Source organism: Pogoniulus pusillus, chromosome 34 (assembly GCF_015220805.1).
Source record: "Pogoniulus pusillus isolate bPogPus1 chromosome 34, bPogPus1.pri, whole genome shotgun sequence".
Classification (NCBI taxonomy): domain Eukaryota; kingdom Metazoa; phylum Chordata; class Aves; order Piciformes; family Lybiidae; genus Pogoniulus; species Pogoniulus pusillus.
This window is the reverse complement of record NC_087297.1, coordinates 15,109,607-15,127,939: the sequence shown is the minus strand read 5'-3', so window position 1 is coordinate 15,127,939 and position 18,333 is coordinate 15,109,607.

The window sequence follows — 18,333 nt, the reverse complement described above, 5'->3', positions numbered from 1 at the left end:
AGAAACATAATGGTTTAGTTGTTTACATGCATGGCAGATATACTCAGAACTGGGCTCAGGAACTGTGAACTTCTTTTCATTTGTAATGTTTCCAATAAGCAGGTTATTAGCTGAGGGGAACAAGCAGTTGAACGCACATAAAATTTAAAGCTGCCTTGCTTAGTTTGGCAAAAATGAATGTTATTTCATCCACTGGGAAAATGTTTTACTTCCTGCTCAAACACCTTTGGAAGAAAAATCACAAGTTCATTTGTAGCCATCGTATATGTATGTATATATTGTTTTAGAGTTAAGTGGTATGTCTATAGAAACGTATTTGTTACAGAATATCAGTTATTTCCCACAGATAATAATTATTTTATTAGCTTTTCATTACTTCTTCAATTTTACTTTGCTTACTATAAAATGTAACTGATGGCTTTACATTATTTGTACTGAATGTGCAACTGGAAACTAGCCCTTCATGTACCTTGGATAGAACTGCTTTGGCTTCTGGAACTGATTTTTAGATACCTTACACACCTAAGGCTGCAGAACTACCAAAGCAACATTTCCTGAATTCTGAAAACAAAAATCTGCATTGTTAGGAAAGAGCTTTATTAAAACCCTTTTTAGCTGTCTTACATTAAATAAGTTTTCATGGAGCACAACATTGAGCTTGCTGGATACACAACAAACATGCTGTAGAAAAGTGTGCACAGCAGGAACATGTTGTATTAAAGGACTGGAGCACAGGAGTTATGTTCCTGTGTTTCTCATCTGTAGCGTGCTACATGTACCATGTAGGTTTTTCACTTGCTGCAGGGGCAGCCCAGTTTCCATGTCATAAGTACCAGGTGTGGGAGGGTCATCTATAGAATCATAGAATCACATTAGGGTTTAGGTTGGAAGGGACCTCACCAAAGTGGATATAGACTGTGATTTAGACCTAGACTGGAAACACCAAGGTGAACTGTTCCTAGCTCAGTGGGCCCTACCTCAGCAATCCACTGCAGCCAGCATAACAGCAAGAAAGGAGGAGAAATTAGAAAGAGAGGGAAAATAGGGATAGAAATCTGATAAATCTATCAAAAAGAAGAGATCTTCAAAGATTTGCCTGTCTAGACCAGTGGATGGCTATGAATGGGAGCTAGTGGCTCATGCAAATAGATACACTGCAATGAAAAATTACCATGGAGTAATGCTTGGCATCCACCAAGGATTTTATTTTACTTGTAGGACGTATTTTATGGTTTATGAAGACATTGGAAACCTGCTTTCAGTTTTCTTCCTCCATATCCATAGTTTACATTACCTATTTTACAATGAGTTCAGGCACATGGGTTTTTTTGGGGGGGGGTCAAGGGTGGGTTTTTTTGTCTACTCTAGACCTTCCAATGGTTCAAACTGCACTCAAAGCTGAGTCCTGCAGTTCAGCATAGTCAGTGAACAGCTGAAACTGAACACAGTGGAGAAGACTTTCATAATTTGCTTGGAATTAGTAAATCAGACAAATCTTCTTTGGGCTTGTAGTATCCATACTGTCTCTATAAAACCCCCAAGGTAGCATCAGCAAGCAGAAGAAGTTTTCTAGTGTCATTTCTTCTTGTTAAGTTTTTCACTTGTTTCATAAAAGTGTCTAAGTAGGATCACATGTTGGGTGGTAACAGCATCTTCTGGCCACAACCAGTGTGACTTCTTTCAGAGGAAAACACTTGGCAAAGCAAGAGTGACAGCTCTAACTGTAGCAGGAGAGATAAAAAATATTTTCTGACTGTATTTCTTGGCACTTAGTTCTTCATATTTATTGAAATAATTGCACACCCACCATATGAATGCAACCAGCTCCCACTAGGGTAAGTATGGGCTGCATTATGTTTCATAACACTGTTTATCACTCCCTTATCTTGAATGCATAAATAGAGGCTTTGAAGAGGCTGCTTGAGTTTTTTATTTGGAGGAGGAGGGTATAAAATTTTGTAGAATTGGTGTGTTTGATGTTTCGAGAGTTGGTTTTGTTGTGGCTTTATTTTTATTATTATCATCATCAAATAATCACATCCATTTAGAGTTTCTTAATCAAAAGCTTATGGCCACATCACCAGACACTAAACATTTTGCTTTTGTATATTTACTAAAATATTGTGTCTGATTAGGACCTGCCTCTAAAAAGTACTTTCTAAGTGAGTTAAGTTTCTGCATGCACACTTTACAGATGGGCTTTGGCATTCTAACCCAGACTCAGGAATAAAATTTGCATTAGTGATGTTGGGATATTTTCACTGAAGGATGTTTTTTACAGATAACTTTTGGTTTTATTAATGTCAAAAGCAAAAGTGTCTGTAGCCACATCCCAAGCCTCCTGGAGGAATATGTGCCTCCTTGAGAAGAGGAAACACAATGCCAAACTGTAGAAGTGCTAAAGCACCATAAAGGACAGGGCCTTTCTGATGAGTCATGTTATGGCACAGTGCACTCCGCAAGAATCTACCAAAATGTATCAGGGCAGACCAGAAGTGTACTTCTGAACAAATCTTCTGGTTGTTCCCATTCACAATGCTTTGCTTCACAGCATGGAGTAGTCTAAGAGCACATTCAGTAAGCATTTTTGGCTGGAACTGAGCCAGGCATGCTCCAGGCCTGTACCTAATGCATTCCAACTAACAAGTAGCTAACAGGTCCCAGACCCCAGCACAAACTAGCCCAAAGCATGCCCTTTCTCACACATGTCTGATGCTTGGCACCAACAGATTTGCTCCACTGATCTGCTGACACCCTATTACCAGCTACTGTATGCACAGCTTCTGTGACCAGCACTAATTTTGCCATACAGGAGAACATTTATGTGAATAAAAACACAGTGGTGATTTCAGAGCAGATTCATAGCTCCTGGCCCAGTCAGAAGCATTCCATGCTGAACGGGTGGCTTGCTAGAAGACAGCTTTCAGCCGAAGCAAAGCATCTTGGTAGATGTGCAGAGGAAGTCCCAATGTTCCACACAGGATTGTTTGCTTCTCACTGCTACTTCCCATCAAATCTCTCTCTTACCATTACCACAGGCCTTTGTCAGTGTGACCAAACAAAAGAAACTACTCCAGATCCATGCCCTGTGTTGTTGTGAATGCCTGACACAGGAAAACACCTATCAGAAAGTCACAGAAGGACTACTGGAAAAAAATGACTGTTATAAAGACAACAGCACCTCTCTGGAAAGTGACAGAGGCCCTTCAGCACTGGAAAGAGGAGACACCTTTGTTCCTCAAAGACCATGGGTTTCTTTTATGCTTTGTCGATCCAGTTAGGTCTAGTGAAAATACCCACTCTCCTTACACAAGCCTTGACTTGGTTGTAAACTTAGATCATGGAAGCTAAAACAACAACAGGACAAACTCCACATGGTGCAAGTGTAAACTGCAGGAGCAGCATGAAACTGATCCTGGTTCTTGGATGAAGTACCATATATGCTCTGTCACATCCATGGAACTGCCAGCACCTGCTAAGAACCTTCAACAGAAATTGAAGCCCAAGTGAGCTGAGGTCACACACCAGGATAACTTTGGCATGTCAGCTCTCTGTCGCTGGATCTGATGAAACAGAACATTTATTGTTTTGAGGCTCCAGAGATTTGTTTTTAAGAAGATCTTGGAATTTTGACAGGTGAAAATACAAGCTTTTAATTCAGACACAAGAATTGTTTCTGGTACTCATTCAAATGGTTAAATATAACATTAAAAGTAGTGTACTTCTGCTTGTACTATAATGTCAATTAAGTATGTGTTACAGCTTTGTCCTCTTCATCTTTATTCGTGGGTAGATTTATCATTTGCTGCTTTGTTCGTCTCCCCAGCATCACAAGAGGACATGGAGTGTAATATGCATTCACTCTCTCATCTGGCTGTACACATCCAGGAACTGACACCATACCGAAAGTTCATCAGACCTACAAATTAGTATGATTCTGTGTACAAACTCATACTCTTTCACATTAGAAGGACATACTGCCTTAGCCAAGGGTTAGGTGTCTCCCAGTTCCCACAGAGTCAGCAGAACAAGTAGGGTTGCTCCAGGCAGCAATGTACAGGGCACCTAAGGAGTCCAGTGCCCAGGGAAGCAGTGTTCCACCAACAGATCTTCCAGGCCAGCTCCAGATTTCTTAGGCTGCAAGTTAGAGCTGGCAGTAAAGAGAAGTTAAAAACTTAACCTTGTGTATCTACGATTCTTTTATTCCACTTCAGGTTTTTTGTATGGGTCATATCCTAAAGCCTTGTCATTCAAATTTAACCCCCTATGCCGGGGGGTGTGGGGGGGTGGGGGTATGTTGGAGGTCCCTTCCAACCTAAACCATTCTATGATTCTATGAAAATGTTGTGTATCAATTGCTTGTAAATTTGAAAATGCTCAATATATGTGCAAAATAATAGGAATAGTTGTAATGTTAATGCATGTACTTGGCCATAAAGAATATGAATAGGAGTTTAACATGTTCTCCTTTCAAAAAGCTAATGTCATGTGTGTTGGCGTGGAAATATCACAGATACTGTTTCAATTCAATTACTTCATTGAAAAAGCCATAGCATGAAGATTGATACTATTTATTGAAAGTGATAAATTAGCCAAGGATCATAGCTCATAAACATGAGACTTGATGTCCAGGGAGAAAAACAAAGCAATAACAACCTTAGGCATATTTTAAAACCAAGCTGTTCTCTGAGTGGCTAACAGAGCCTGATCCCTTCTACATCTGTGTCTCATATCCTCTATAGATCTTACTGTCTTCAGTAGTCTTGTTTAATTTACACTGTAGGTTTCACAACTATTGCTATGTATTAGCAAACAAAAGGGACTGTTTTGCCATTGTGTTCATACTACTCATCAGTAAAGTTATTTATAATTCTAGGGTGTTAAAGCAACCAGGCTCAAAAGCTGATCTCCAAGCATAACTGACAGTACCAGAGGTTGGAATGGGATTCAAGTCCTACACACTAATGCCAAGACCAAGATACAGTAGGTTTAGGACAGCCCCCACTCCTTTTGGCATTCTGTTGCCATGGCAAATATCAATTAGTATTTTTAAGAACATCATCCTTTCTGAAGTTTATATTTCCAAACCAGTTTCATTCTGTCTTACTGCATCATAATTACAAATCTGTCATCTCTTTTCCATTCCTATTTCTGTGGTTCTAGTTAAATGCTAGAGAGGTGCAAGACACCAGATCAGGATCTTATGGTGAATGAGATGCAGCTGCATCTAATGAAGACTTTGCTGCTATGTATATTGTGATTTATAGTTTGAATCCAGTGTCACTCAAAGGAGACAGCTCTACAAACTTACATTTCCTCTTACACACACACACACTTTGTAAAATTTCTTTATTTCCTTTTTCTAGCTCAGCATCTCTACTGTTCTTTTGTTCTTGTTTCTTTACTGAATAGCACCATTTTCTATGTGGCTTTGCAGAGACCTGTAATTGGAAATTCTGAGTCGAAGTCAGTAAAAAAGCCAAAACTTTTGAAGTTTGCACATAGGCCCAGTGTTCATTCCATCGAGAGAGATGTGGATAACTTAGAAATCAAATTACGTTGACCTTCGGGGGTGATTTTTGCTTGCTGTCACTCCAAAGCCAGCAGTACAAGCTCTTGAAACATCATCTTAGTGCACATAATCCCTTGTTCTCTTTTAAAAAAACGAACGACAATGCATCTGTCCATACTCCGCATCTCAAGATGCCAAACTTTTCTATTCTTTTTTCTTTCTTGTTCCCAGAAGAATGCTCCATGTTCCTAGTGCTGCCACAATACTTGTATCCCTGACACAGAGGAATTGCTTTCATTAGACAGCCCTACAGGAGCCCTAATTGATGGCTTGAGAACTGTAGAAAACATTTCACACCCTCCAACACTTCCCAGTCTATCTGGAAGGCCAAGCAACTTGACCTGCAGTACAGCAGTGTATTAAGGTGTCTGTACCATGTGAGGCACAAATGGTACCCCTAATTTGGTGGAAAGCACTAGGAAGAAAAATCAAACAGGCAAAGATCGCAGGGATTCACAGGCATGTGAATTCATTGAAAAGTTCCCAGAGGTTGAGTATAACCAGCAATCACAATGTTGTTTCGTCAGGTCTGATACTGACCCACCACACTGGAAAGCTAAATGCAACAGCATGGAAAAAAAAAAAAAGAACATCATCAGGAAAAGCATCACCAAAATCTCTCAAGGAGATAGTGTTAAAATAGACTTTTTGCCAAATACTGTTGGAAAGAACGAATGTTGTAGTTTTCATTCAAGTCTGTAAAGTGAAAAAAAAATCACTCTAGGGCCTATTATTTGTAGCTGTGTGCTTGCATTATATATAGCTGTGCATTTCTATTATGTGTAGCTGTGTTTTCACCATAAATTTTGCCCATTAGAAAGGTACTGTGCAAGTTACCTATTTTCTGATGAAGTTTAGATCTCCCATTTTGAGGTGATCCCAGAGCATACTCTCTGTCAGAAAGATTTTAGGCAAAAAATGCAGTTTAATAACACAGTCATCACAGAACAGTAATTGATGCAGAAAGCTATAACAAAAGCACATCATATACTGTAGTGTTGTGGGGAAATATCTTCTTTAAAAATACAAATGAAAACTCTGGCAGCAGATTATCCTTTTTTCTGTATTCGTTAAATGTTCCAACTTTAAATTTCAAAACATTTTCCTATGTCAATGACAGTCTTAATAGAGCCCAATTAGTTCCACAAGGCACTTTCTGATGCACAAGCCCCTGGCCTGATTGCGGTGAATGGTGGGTATTTCCTGTGTTTAAGTCCACATATGGATTGAGTGAGGCAGTGGCAGAGAAACTACTGTTTTCCTTCACTACATCTTCATTTCTTTTTCACTGGCTAAGCCTTCTTTGTTTTTCCTGGCTCTGTTGTCAAAACATTGACCAGAGTTTTGGCCCGTGGCTTGCGATATGAGGCCAAAACAATCCTCTGGAAACCAATGTGGCAAAGTGTATTTTAAATCTACACATTCACCATTCAAATATGGGAATAACCATGCCCATTGCCCCATTCCATGGTTTAAAAACAACATGGGTTTGGCCCCAAAATGGTCTGATTTATTTGACAAGCTTTTTCAAGCTGGGTATATCAACATTTAAACTGTTCTGAGGTTTGACTTCTTATGTCACATGTACAGCAAATATTAAAACACACTTTATAGTAAATTTCTGCCTCTATTAAACTACACAAGGTGAAGGCATTGTGCATTCTGTGTCATTTCTTTGAAACTCAGTTTCTCCAAAGGCAAGCTACAGTTATGCCTTTTTTAGTGGGTTTTTTTTTTTTTCTCCTCAAAAACACTCACTTGACGCCTTTTAAATATTATCTGTATTGTATCCTTTCTGGAAAACAGGCAATTACAACAAATATCTAGAGCTGATTCCTGTTCCCGACATACAGAAGTCCGGTGCAAAACAATAAAAGATGACACATTTTAAGGACTTCTTCCTAAATGTAGGATAATATACATGTATCCTGAGACACTGTAAATTATTTTCCTGCCTGATCATGTTCCTGGAGGCATTATGTTTCCTCGAGGGCAACTAGGAATCAAAACAAAAAGTGTCCTGTAGAACTGGAAACAGGACAAGAGCAATTTTGCACACACAGTCAGGACAATTAATGTATTGAGATTGTGTGTTGAAAATTAAATAATCCATTCAAACAGAATCTAATATCTTAAGTACTAGGATCTAATTCCCCAGAACTCTGCTATGATTTACTTTCACTTTTTTTCATTCCGTTTTTGTGCTGTGTCTCTTCTGGCACAGGCTTCATGGTCGTGGTTTACATAACACTCATCAACGTATGCATGGACACACAAGAAACCTATACAGAAATACATGCATGGACACATAACAAGTCTAAACGTGGGGCAAGGATCTGTTTCTACCTTGAGCCATCTATAAGTGATCTGTGTGATATTTTAACCAACCTTAAATATCCCGCTTGGATTTACTTCCAAACAGCACAGTGCAAACTACAAAGTGGGCCAGAAAGTGTCTCTCGTTAAATAAAATATAAACCTCACAGCCAAACTTGTTGCATGGTGCGTGTTGCAGAAAGCTTTACAAGGCAGGGATCTCTGTGTTCGTGAGTGCAGCGATAGCTTTTAGTTTCTCTTTCACCTTCTCTGCCCCATCCCCATACGAGAGGCGAGAGGCAGCATCCGCACTCACTGGAAAAAAATAAACAACAAAGCTAAGAAGTAGCAATTAGGGCGGGGGGCGGGAAACGCCTCGCTGGGCTCCTGCTGTTGGAGCCCCCAGGACGGGTGAGCCCAGGGGCGCTCACCTTGGCACTCAGCCTCCCGCCTACTCGCCGGCGACTTCGTCCTTCAGCGCGTTCCCCCCGGCCTGGTCACGGAAATTGCAAAATCCCAATGCTGAGTTTCTAGTGGCTAAATATAGAGTACTAAATAACAAGGGGGGGGGGGGGGGGGGGGGGGAGTGGTAAACGGGGGGAGGGGAGAGAAACATGAAGCGTCTCAGTAAACTTCATAAACCGGAGATGTGAGAGCTGGCGAGAAGGGAGAGAGGGAAGGAAGGAGGGGAGGCTAGTAAGTATCCGCGCAAATAGCAAATATCTTTGGTTTAGTCCCAGACACCATAACTTGTTTTACGATTGGTGATCTGTTTAAAGATTTGTCCTGGAAGTACTCTATATAGGGTTACAAAAGGTTGCGCTAATTGCATTAAGGCATAATGATCCGTGAAAGACTGCAAAGACTTAGAGAAAAGCAAGCATTAAAGAAATAAACCACAAGAAATATAAAAGAAAACAAAGCAAAACAAAACTCAGAATGTGGAGAGCCGCGGGGCACCTGGGGCTCCCGGAGGAGGCAGGCAGAGGGGCTCCGACCTTAGCGCCCTCTCGGGTTCTGTCGTTCCCCGCCCGCCCTGCCGCGGCCCTGCCTGTGTCGGCCCTGGATGCGGCCGCCCGCATTATGATCCGAAATAAAATGTCTCTGCTAATAATCTATACCTTCGTTCGCAGGAGCACAGGGGACAAATAAAATTGTCTTTCTAAATGAAAAGCAAGCACTGCTTCTTAGAAGTGTTTAGGAGGGTACACAGGGAGACGTATTTTCTTTCTTAATGGCAAGAATTTGTAACTGGATCCCCTAACTTTCCTGAGAACACGAAAACATGGAACAAAAGTATTGATCCAAGAATTTGCAGAAGAATCCAAATACGCACTGCTTTAATCTTTTTTAAGGTTACCTCAAATGTTTTGGGGGAACATAGAATTCCACTTGCAATATAGCCCCTGCATGTCCCATTCAAACATACGCTGAGGAAAGTGTTATTTGTATTGTTAAATTTACATTACGTTCATTTTAATTGCATCAGCTGCTAGACAGATCTAGGAATAATGGCATTAAAGAGGGAAATGGCAATCATCTTCAGAAGACTGCAGTATAATGGAGGAGCCTAATTAATTTAACCTTGCAGCCTCCCTTAATGGCTGCACTTTATCATTTCCACAGATGGAGCTTGAAGGAACTAACAATGTTGTTTACCCCAGAAGGCATCTCGTACTGCGGTTAGCCAATGGCAGATCTCCCACGTAAAGATGCGTTTCTTCACTTGAGGGAAACCAGCCAGAGCCCTGGCAATAGCTGTCGAAACCTGCTAGTGTTATGTGTGTGTGATACAGAAAAAAACGGGAAAATGCACAATATGTGTATCTTTAAGGTCTCATTAAGTGGTGTTGGAAGAAGATACAGTGCTTCCTTGCTTGCCAAAGATAGAACTTTCCAATGCCATTTCAGGTTTTCTTCCTTTATTTTCCTCTTTACTATATATATTTAACAGTGTATCCTGCTAGTGCCTTTCTTTTCCTTTAAAGACGCAGTACGTGTCTGTTTCTAGATGTCCCATTTTGGGACCACGAGCCTACCCGGGACTGGAGGACAGAAGTGACTTACGCCTTTCCAGGAGTAAGAATGAGGATACTGCATTGCTCCTAGATGGTTTCCCTTGTTTACAGTTTATGTTTGGGAAATCTGAGTGAAGGTAAGCACCCCTACACACACACACATACAAAACAACACAGCAAGACGCGGATTATTTGAAAAGAGCAATTACTTATTATCTCAGTATTTTCCACAGTGTCACAACTTCGGGGCACACGAGCATGCGCACACATTCAAGTCACTCATAGGTGTCAAACTGGAGTCGTGAAGAATTTGCTTTGCAGCTTTGGGGCTGTGAGAGAACACCCCGTCCTCCGTGATACTCACTTAGGGTAAACCACAGCAATTAAATGCTCCGCACTTTTTACCTGCATAGATGGAATATGAAAGTGTCGTTAAGACGGATATTTCACACCCTGGGTAGCCAGGACCTGAGGAGTTAGCCATACACGTGCCAATTTCGGCACGATTCTCTCTCCTGACTCTTGAGTAAAGCGAAACCTTTGTTGGTAGCTCAGAGACCAAAACAGCTTTCTGCGTGCGGAACTGTGCTCAAAAGACATCTTAAACAGTACTGGCTGGTTTTGTTTGTTTGTTTGTTTGATTGTTTAAGGTTTGTTGGCATCCGGGGTTTGCTGTTGCCACTTTTTAGGATGTATTTTTTCCACACTTCTGAGTGCCTAGCGAGGAAAACTCACATTCCTAATCTTAGACCTTGCCCCTGTCCCACATAACAACCTGACACCATCCGTACAGCCTGATACAGAAAGTGTCTTTTCTGTTCCTCCCTTGCTCCGGAGCCGCCTGCGTCCGGGGTGTGGGGAGAGTGCGGTGCTAGGTTTGGGTCCTCAAACCTGTCGGCTGCTTTGGAGTGGTGACGGGGAAGGACAGTCTAGGGGCGTCCGAACTGCTTGTTCCGGGCCATTTAGGAGGACAAGTTTCCGTTAAACCTCGGTCTGTTAAGATGGCAGGTCTCTCCAGCACCAGCCAGCGGTGGCACCGAACATCCACAAAGCATGAAACTCGGGTGTGCTGTCACCTCCCTCCGTGGAGGGACAACTCTCTAGCTGCCGATAGCCGCGAGGACGGCGGGGGCGGAACGCAGGACAACTACGACAAGAAGAATTCGATTATTTGAGATTATGACGTGTGCCGTGACGCTGACCCAGCTAACGGGAAGATAATGCTGCTGCTTCTCTAAACAAAGGAGGCTAACAGATTTGAAATCCTAGTCATTTGCCACCTGGAAATACGCTTCTAGTTGTACGTGGATACATTCCTCTGGGGAAAGAAAGAAAAAGAAAAAAGAGAGAGAGAGAGAGAGAGAGAGAGAGACAGAGAGAGAGAGAGACAGAGAGAGACAGGGAGACAGAGAGACAGAGAGACAGAGAGACAGAGAGACAGAGGGATTGGTACAGAAAGTAGGCAGAGCGATTCAGGCTGCCCACGGCACATGGTGTGAGACAAAATGTGAGGTGCAGCACCACTGCCTGCGCTGCAAGGAAACGTGTTGAATCGGGGCGGGGGGTAACGGAAAAGAAGAGAAAAAGACCTGCAGAGGCGCGGCAGCACCTGCCCGCAGCAAGCCCGTGGGCGAGAGGATCGGGAGGGCACGGGGGCTGCTCGATGCCCGTGATGCGATGGATGGGAGATGTTAAATTTTCCTTCACGCTTTGAGCTAACGCCGCTGTGGGAACGCGCAAAACATTCCCGTGTGAGCTCGGCTTGGCAGCGCCTTCCCCTTCCCCTAGCCTTCCCTTCACTGAAAATGAAAAGAAATTCAAACCTCGCAAACTGTCGCTACTAGGAAGAGAGAACATAAATCCCGGAGGGAAGCCCGCAAGCTGCGGCATCCTCCTCTCCCGCTCCATGCTGTGCTCCTGCCTCGGACGCTCTTCCTCCCGAGTCGGAGAGATCTGCCTGGGGATCCAACAAGACTTTCCTGCTTTCCCGGCCCCGGTGGCCCCCGCATAGGCTACGGCTGGTGCCGGCGCCCTTGAGAGGAGGAAGGCAGAGGAGAGAGGGGAAGATGGTGGCGATGGTGAACTAGCAGACTGGAAGACTGCAGAAGCAGATGCTTTGCATTAAGACCAGGGCTGCTCTTGTCCAGCCAGGGACCTCCGCGCAGCAGCGTCCTCCCTCCGCCTTGCGCCTCTCAGGGCCAAGACCCTCGGAGACCCACCCTCCCCGGGCTTCCGCATAGCTGACCGGCAACCCAAGTACAGCAAGGACTACGGAGCGAACTCTGGTGCCCCCCTAGTCCTGGCTCCGGGTCCCTGGGTACCATTAGCAGCACAAGCTGGCGATACAAAGCAGCAGGGCCGGAACAGGGTTAGTACGCCCCATACAAGGCTCCCAGCGGTGTGGGGCGGGGGCCCTGCGAACACCTCCTACGGTGCTTCCCGCCGGACGCGGGCGCTCCGCCCGGAGGGTGGGTTCGGGTTGTAACTGGTAGATCACAGAAATCTTGAAATCGCCTATGAAAAAATAATAAAAACATACGAAATCCTAGACAGTCCATAGCAACTGATTTCTATCTACCGTTTTATGCGTTTCATTATCGACCTAAAAACAACCATTTAATGTAGTTTACGGAGCCCACAGGCGTTTTTGGCTTCCCCAAGCCTTTTCATTCTAGTGATGTCAACGGGCTAACTTCAGACTTCTCTCAACAGTTTAGTATATCTGGGGTTTGGGACGAGACCACGGAGGGAGAAAATAAGTGTATTCAGTGTACTTGCCTCAGTGCCTCTTCAGACCTACTTGGGGAACCTCCAAGCCCTTCAAACACCGTATTCCTGAGTATCTCACAGGGCGGTCGCTCTTTCTGTCACCGTTACGCCCCGACGGACAGTTTCTGTGGAAGCTGGAGACCCTGGCCGGGCTGAAATAAAGGCGGGGGTTGGATTTAATCAGCGTTGTCAGAAAGCTAGGTTCAGGTGTGGATATGTTTCAGGCTATTTTTACGTCAATCAGTATTTTCGTTACGATCTTATTAACAGATTTAACTCAAAGCGTATGCTTAAAGACGGAGAAATTTCGAGGTATAAGGAAGATCGTCACTATAAGAAAAATAATATTAAACAAGTTGTCACGGATGAAACACTTTGATTTTACTAGAGGCTAAGATTTTTTTTTCCTTAGCTTCATCGGAAACGAGATGGGTGATACGATGTGTGAGGGCGGTCTGATTCTAGCGAGCTGCGTCCATGTCTTGCCAGAGCAGAGCTGCAGTCTTCTCCCGAGCGTTCCCCTACCAGCCCAAGTCAGGCGCAGCTCTAAGCTCCAGTGGTCCCCGGCAGCGGTTGGCACAGGGGGTGCAAGCTCAGGGGCTCTGCCCGCTCAGTGCTGTGCAGCGGGAGGGCCGCAGTTTCCCGCTGTCGCGACGTGGCTTCTGGTGCTGTTGGCGAAGAGGGCAGGAAGACCGTGGAGACCTCCCAGTTTTTGACGGGCAGGCAGCAGCGGGCCTGTACCCGAGTTTGCCGGGGACAGCCGATACCAGGCGCGGAGAGCAGTGGAAGGTGTCTCCTTCGGGGCCGAGGCCGGCTTAGCCACTCCGCGCCCAGCTCAGGGGACTAAAGGCGGCCGGGCTAAGCCGCCCCGAAGCGCTCCGGAAGAGCTCTCTTTTCCTTCAGTTCCTTGCCTGGGCTGCGGTCTCCGGCTGCGCGACGCGGTGAGAGAGCGTCCCGTCGGCTCTTTTCGTTCCCGCTCTTCGGCACCCTTGGCTCGCTTTTCACATCAAAGAGGCCATTAACTTTTGATCCTTGCCGCTACATTCCAGGTTTCCCAGGGATGTTTCCTGCACAGTGAGGCCCCCCTCCCCTCACTCCTGTCCCAGTTCGTATTTAAATGCGGCCCGGTAAATCCTGAATTTCTGTCTAAAATATAATATCAAACATATGCACTCCTTTGTCTCTTCGCGTTTGGCCTCTTACCAAAATCCCTCTCGGAGAAGAGACCTAACGCTTTATATGCCGCAGAAGAATTTTTGGCTTGCTCACATCTTTCAGCAAGTGAGCTAGAATGAGACCTGTTAAAATACCGACTACTCCTTGCGCAAACGACTTCCATAAGTTCAAAGCCCTTACGAGACTACATGCAACGGCGGTGCTCAAATCCGGCAAACAGCCAAAGAGATGCGAGAGACCTTAGCTACTCGTGTTTACAACCTCATGAAGCAGGATCAGTGACTCAGGCTTCACCCTAACGAGTTTTGGGTATTTGCCCCCCTATTTGATTTCCTAGTTTCCTCCTATGGGCGAAGGAAACCGCTCAAGTGACTGAATGTAGTGCTGAAGTAGCACCACCAAGGTGCTACAAGAGGTGCATCTGCGAGACAACGGGGTCGGCCCAGGGTGGGTAGAATGGAATGATTTCCCGAATATGTCTGGATTTGCACCCCGGCCTCTGCCCACGAACAGGCTTCTCCAAAATGTCGTTGCGGGGAGTACGGTGCGGCAGAGTCCCGGAGTAGATCCCTGCCACGTCCCTCAGAGTATCACTCCAGCCCCGTATCCCGCGTGGGACTTCAACCAAGCATGCGAGTCCCATCAGAGCAGGCAAGGAGGGAGAGTGTTCTAAACACAGAGAGGCGGTTTGGGCTTAGCTTCCGCATCCCGGCTCCACGCAGACCCGGGCCGGCGGAAGCGGCTGCACGGCTGCAGAACGGGGCTGGCGGGGAGCACGGCTGCGCTGTAGTCAACAGGCACCGCTTTTTTCTTCTCCCTGCTTTATAACTACCGCGCTTCCACGGTCGTAGTTGAAAGTGGGATAATACTGCTTAAAATTCATCGTTTCGTTAAGTTTCCTTGACAGTAAAATCGCTTTCTGGAGTATTTCTAGACGTGTGCTTAGAAAAGTCCGAACAAACTCGGGGAAGGTAATCGTAAATTCAATAGTTTCTGCGTCGTCGTCTTCCCCCCGAGATATCTAAGCCTGGGGGGTTTTGTTTCCTTTTTGTTTGTTTGTTTCTATTTTTTTCTATTTATCTGCCAAAAGTTTCTGTCTGCCTCGACACAATTACCAGATAACGAAGCTGGAAGACTGTTAATATCTGGTCCACACAGTGTTAAGCTGCTTTCCCCCAACTTCCCTCTATGTTTCTTTTAGACAACTCTCTCGAAAATATATTGGCTAGCAGAGTATCGGGGTTGGGGGTTGGGGAGGGAGGATGAGCAGCATAGTTTTGTTTTCTAAATAGGCGCATCATGTGGAGGATAACAACCAGCATTAGAGGCATTGAAACACTAGAGATTTAAAAGGGGCTTCTTTAAGGACGTCAGAGAAAATATAACCAAGAGGTAGAAAACTGAACAGATGCACTTTTGTGTGGACTGTGTTCTTCATCTTCCTGTGACATCTACTAAAGGAGTAAGTGAAGCATTCTGGTGCCAACATGGCATTACAGGTGCCAGCTTGTACTGGATTACAGTTGCATCTGCCCCAGAAATGTTTCCATGTTCCATTAGAAACCATTACTGGAAATATTGTGTATGAGTCTTGTGGGTTTTGTCCTAGTAACAAAATGGTGCTTTTAATTTCATTTAGGTGTGTCTGGGGTTGGCACTCGACTCTGTGACAGAAAATTTCAGTTTTAGTACCCCCTCTTTAGATGAACAAGTGCAGTTTACTCATGACAGAGTTCTTCTACAAAATGCCTGTGCCAAAGCAACATCTGTCTCGTCTGTGACAGCTGCATACATCATGCAGGGGACAAGGGGCCACAACATTAAAAAAATCTTACTGTGACTGAAGAGAACCAAAGATTTTGAGGCAAACAAGGAGATGTTTGCTGACTGACGACCTTCTTTTTATTTTCCAATCTGAAACTTACATGAGTGTTTCAGAAACCAAATGTACGTTTGACTTGGTTCTTGAATGTTAGACGGAGTGCTGGGTCAAGTTGCATGCTGCAGTGGATCTGACACAGCAGAGAAGACATACACACAGGGCACAATGATGTCTCTGGTAATAAACCCAAATCATTAGTTCTGTAAAACCGCAATATATTTTTGAGTGATGAATTTTGCACTAGGATCACTAAATCATTGAAAGAAGTGTAAAGACAGCTAACTTCCTACTGGCAAAACATCTGAGGAGGCTACAGAATGCTGTTTATTCCAGCTAGTGTCTGGAATAAATTATGTACAAGAAACTGGCTCCTGATACTCCTAGTTCAGATGAAAATTTGTACCATGTGCTAAGTCCTAAAACTTCTAGCCAAACCATAACCTTCATTAGGATTTGCCATTTAACATACCCACCAGGAGCTTTCAGATCTGGAGAGGGGCTTCTGAGGGGTGACAGAATAACAGAAATGAAACCATTTACCTTGGAACTGCTGTCAGTTCTCAAAGGCACTGGTCTTCTAAATTTCAGGGCTCTCAGTTGTCAGTCCTAGTACATTTTTTTAACTATTCCTGAAGAAATTCCTTAGCTCTACAAGCAAGACACAATTTGATTTTGGATAACAGTATAGGTCATATTGGAGGGTGCTACTGCTTAGAAGGGTACTATGGCAGCAGGTGACCAGACAGCTCTTGGAATGGGAGGGAGCCTTCATCACTTGCTTTTACTTCAGTGGCAACAGCAGATGTTTGACAACTCATGAGATTGCACTCTAGGAAGCAGAAAGGCAACCAAAGTACTATTTTAAACATTTTGATCTGTATGACATTTATCAATCAACTATTTGGCAATGGTGATTTTTTTTTCTCAGTGTCTAAATGTTATACAGACTTCACTTGATTCTGCAGGAGAATCTACAGAAGGAGACATCCAAAAGAAACACTACAAATTCAAATTTAAGAAAATCCAAATCACTTGTCACCAGTGTTTGGGGCTATGTAGAGCAGCTTGTACCTCAGTAAGTAAGCTTAGGACTCTCATGAGAGCCTGGTCCTCCTTGGGACTGATTTGCTAACATTCTCAAATGTCTCTGCAACAATTACTCTCATGTTAGAGCTGACATTCATATTTTATTCTTAGTTATCCCACAAGAAAACAAGACCACCCCTGGGGTCCTATATATGCTTTGGCAGAGGTCATCTTAACCATTCTGGATACATACAGGTCTTTTTAATACTCTATTAGTTACTCAAAGTTAGTTATTAACTAGGAAATATGAATCTTTGGTGGTGTTTGTTTGTTTTAACAGGCAAGATTTCTAGGTGAAAAAAAAAAGATAGAATTTGGACATGTGCTTTGCCCTACATCTGACATCACAGTAAGGCTTCATCACAGAGTTGATAGTCAACTACCTGTTCAAAGATTGTGTTCTTCTGAAGATGTTGTGTACGATGTGGAATTTAGGCTACTCATGTCTTTTCCAAAATCCAGGAGAAAGTGTGTTGCAGAGATCCTGTTTTCCTCTTTGCTTCCAGTGATTTTTATGGATTTCCATGCACTTTTCTCCATTTCATAGTCCACTAGAAGTGAGCAAGTGGGCCTGTGACTTCAGCTATCTTGATTCTTTCTTATAATCTGTGTACCACAATTTTTATAACCCATAGTTCACATTCTCCAGGTGTGTCAGAGCAGTTTAATTTGCTTCTTCTCAGTATAAAAATACTCAGCTGAGGTAGTATCATCCATTATTTTCCATCATCACAGGTCAAGATGTACTTGGATAATGAGTAATCTGTTTGATATTTTAAAATTGTGTTGAACTAGAAGCAGTTTAACGAAAAAATTTAAAAGGTACACATATAGGTATACCATATTTAGTAAGTCAAAACACAGTCTAATGGATTAAGTTTAAAAGACAGTGAATTCCACCTGTTTGTTGATATGTTTGTGCCTGTCCCAGTGCCCGACATTTCAAGTAACTCTTACTCTGTAAGTTGCAGGATGGTTGTACTGGAGAAGAAAAAAGTGGAGGAAAAAATTCCTAAGAATTGTTTAAAAATAAGAATAGATTCCAAATTATTTGAGTGCTTCAGGACCAACACGTAGATATTCTAGTGATTTAAATAGTATTGCTTGTGTATCTAATGTTAAGGAATGTCATAAATGCTTGTAGAAACATCATTTCAGTTTCTCTAAAGGCAGAGATATATTTTGTACTTTGTGTAGCACACAAGCAGGCTGTGAAGAGCTGGAAAAGAAAAATAGCCAGAGAGTGCATACTGGAGACAAGTGTCTGAAATAAATACAAGAGCTTGAAGCAATGGCATCGTTTCTGTTTTACCTTCTGGTTTAAGAAAGGAGGAGGCCTGGCCATTCGCCTTTACAGTACAGGTGAAAAACAACAATCATTGTCCATGCTACTTCCACGTGTGGACCAGCTCACCAAACTGATCAGAGCATTGATTTTTGACAGTCAGGTGCCCACGCTTCATGCTTCAGGCAGGGTGTAAGCTCATACCTGCAGTATGGGAAGCAAAGATAAT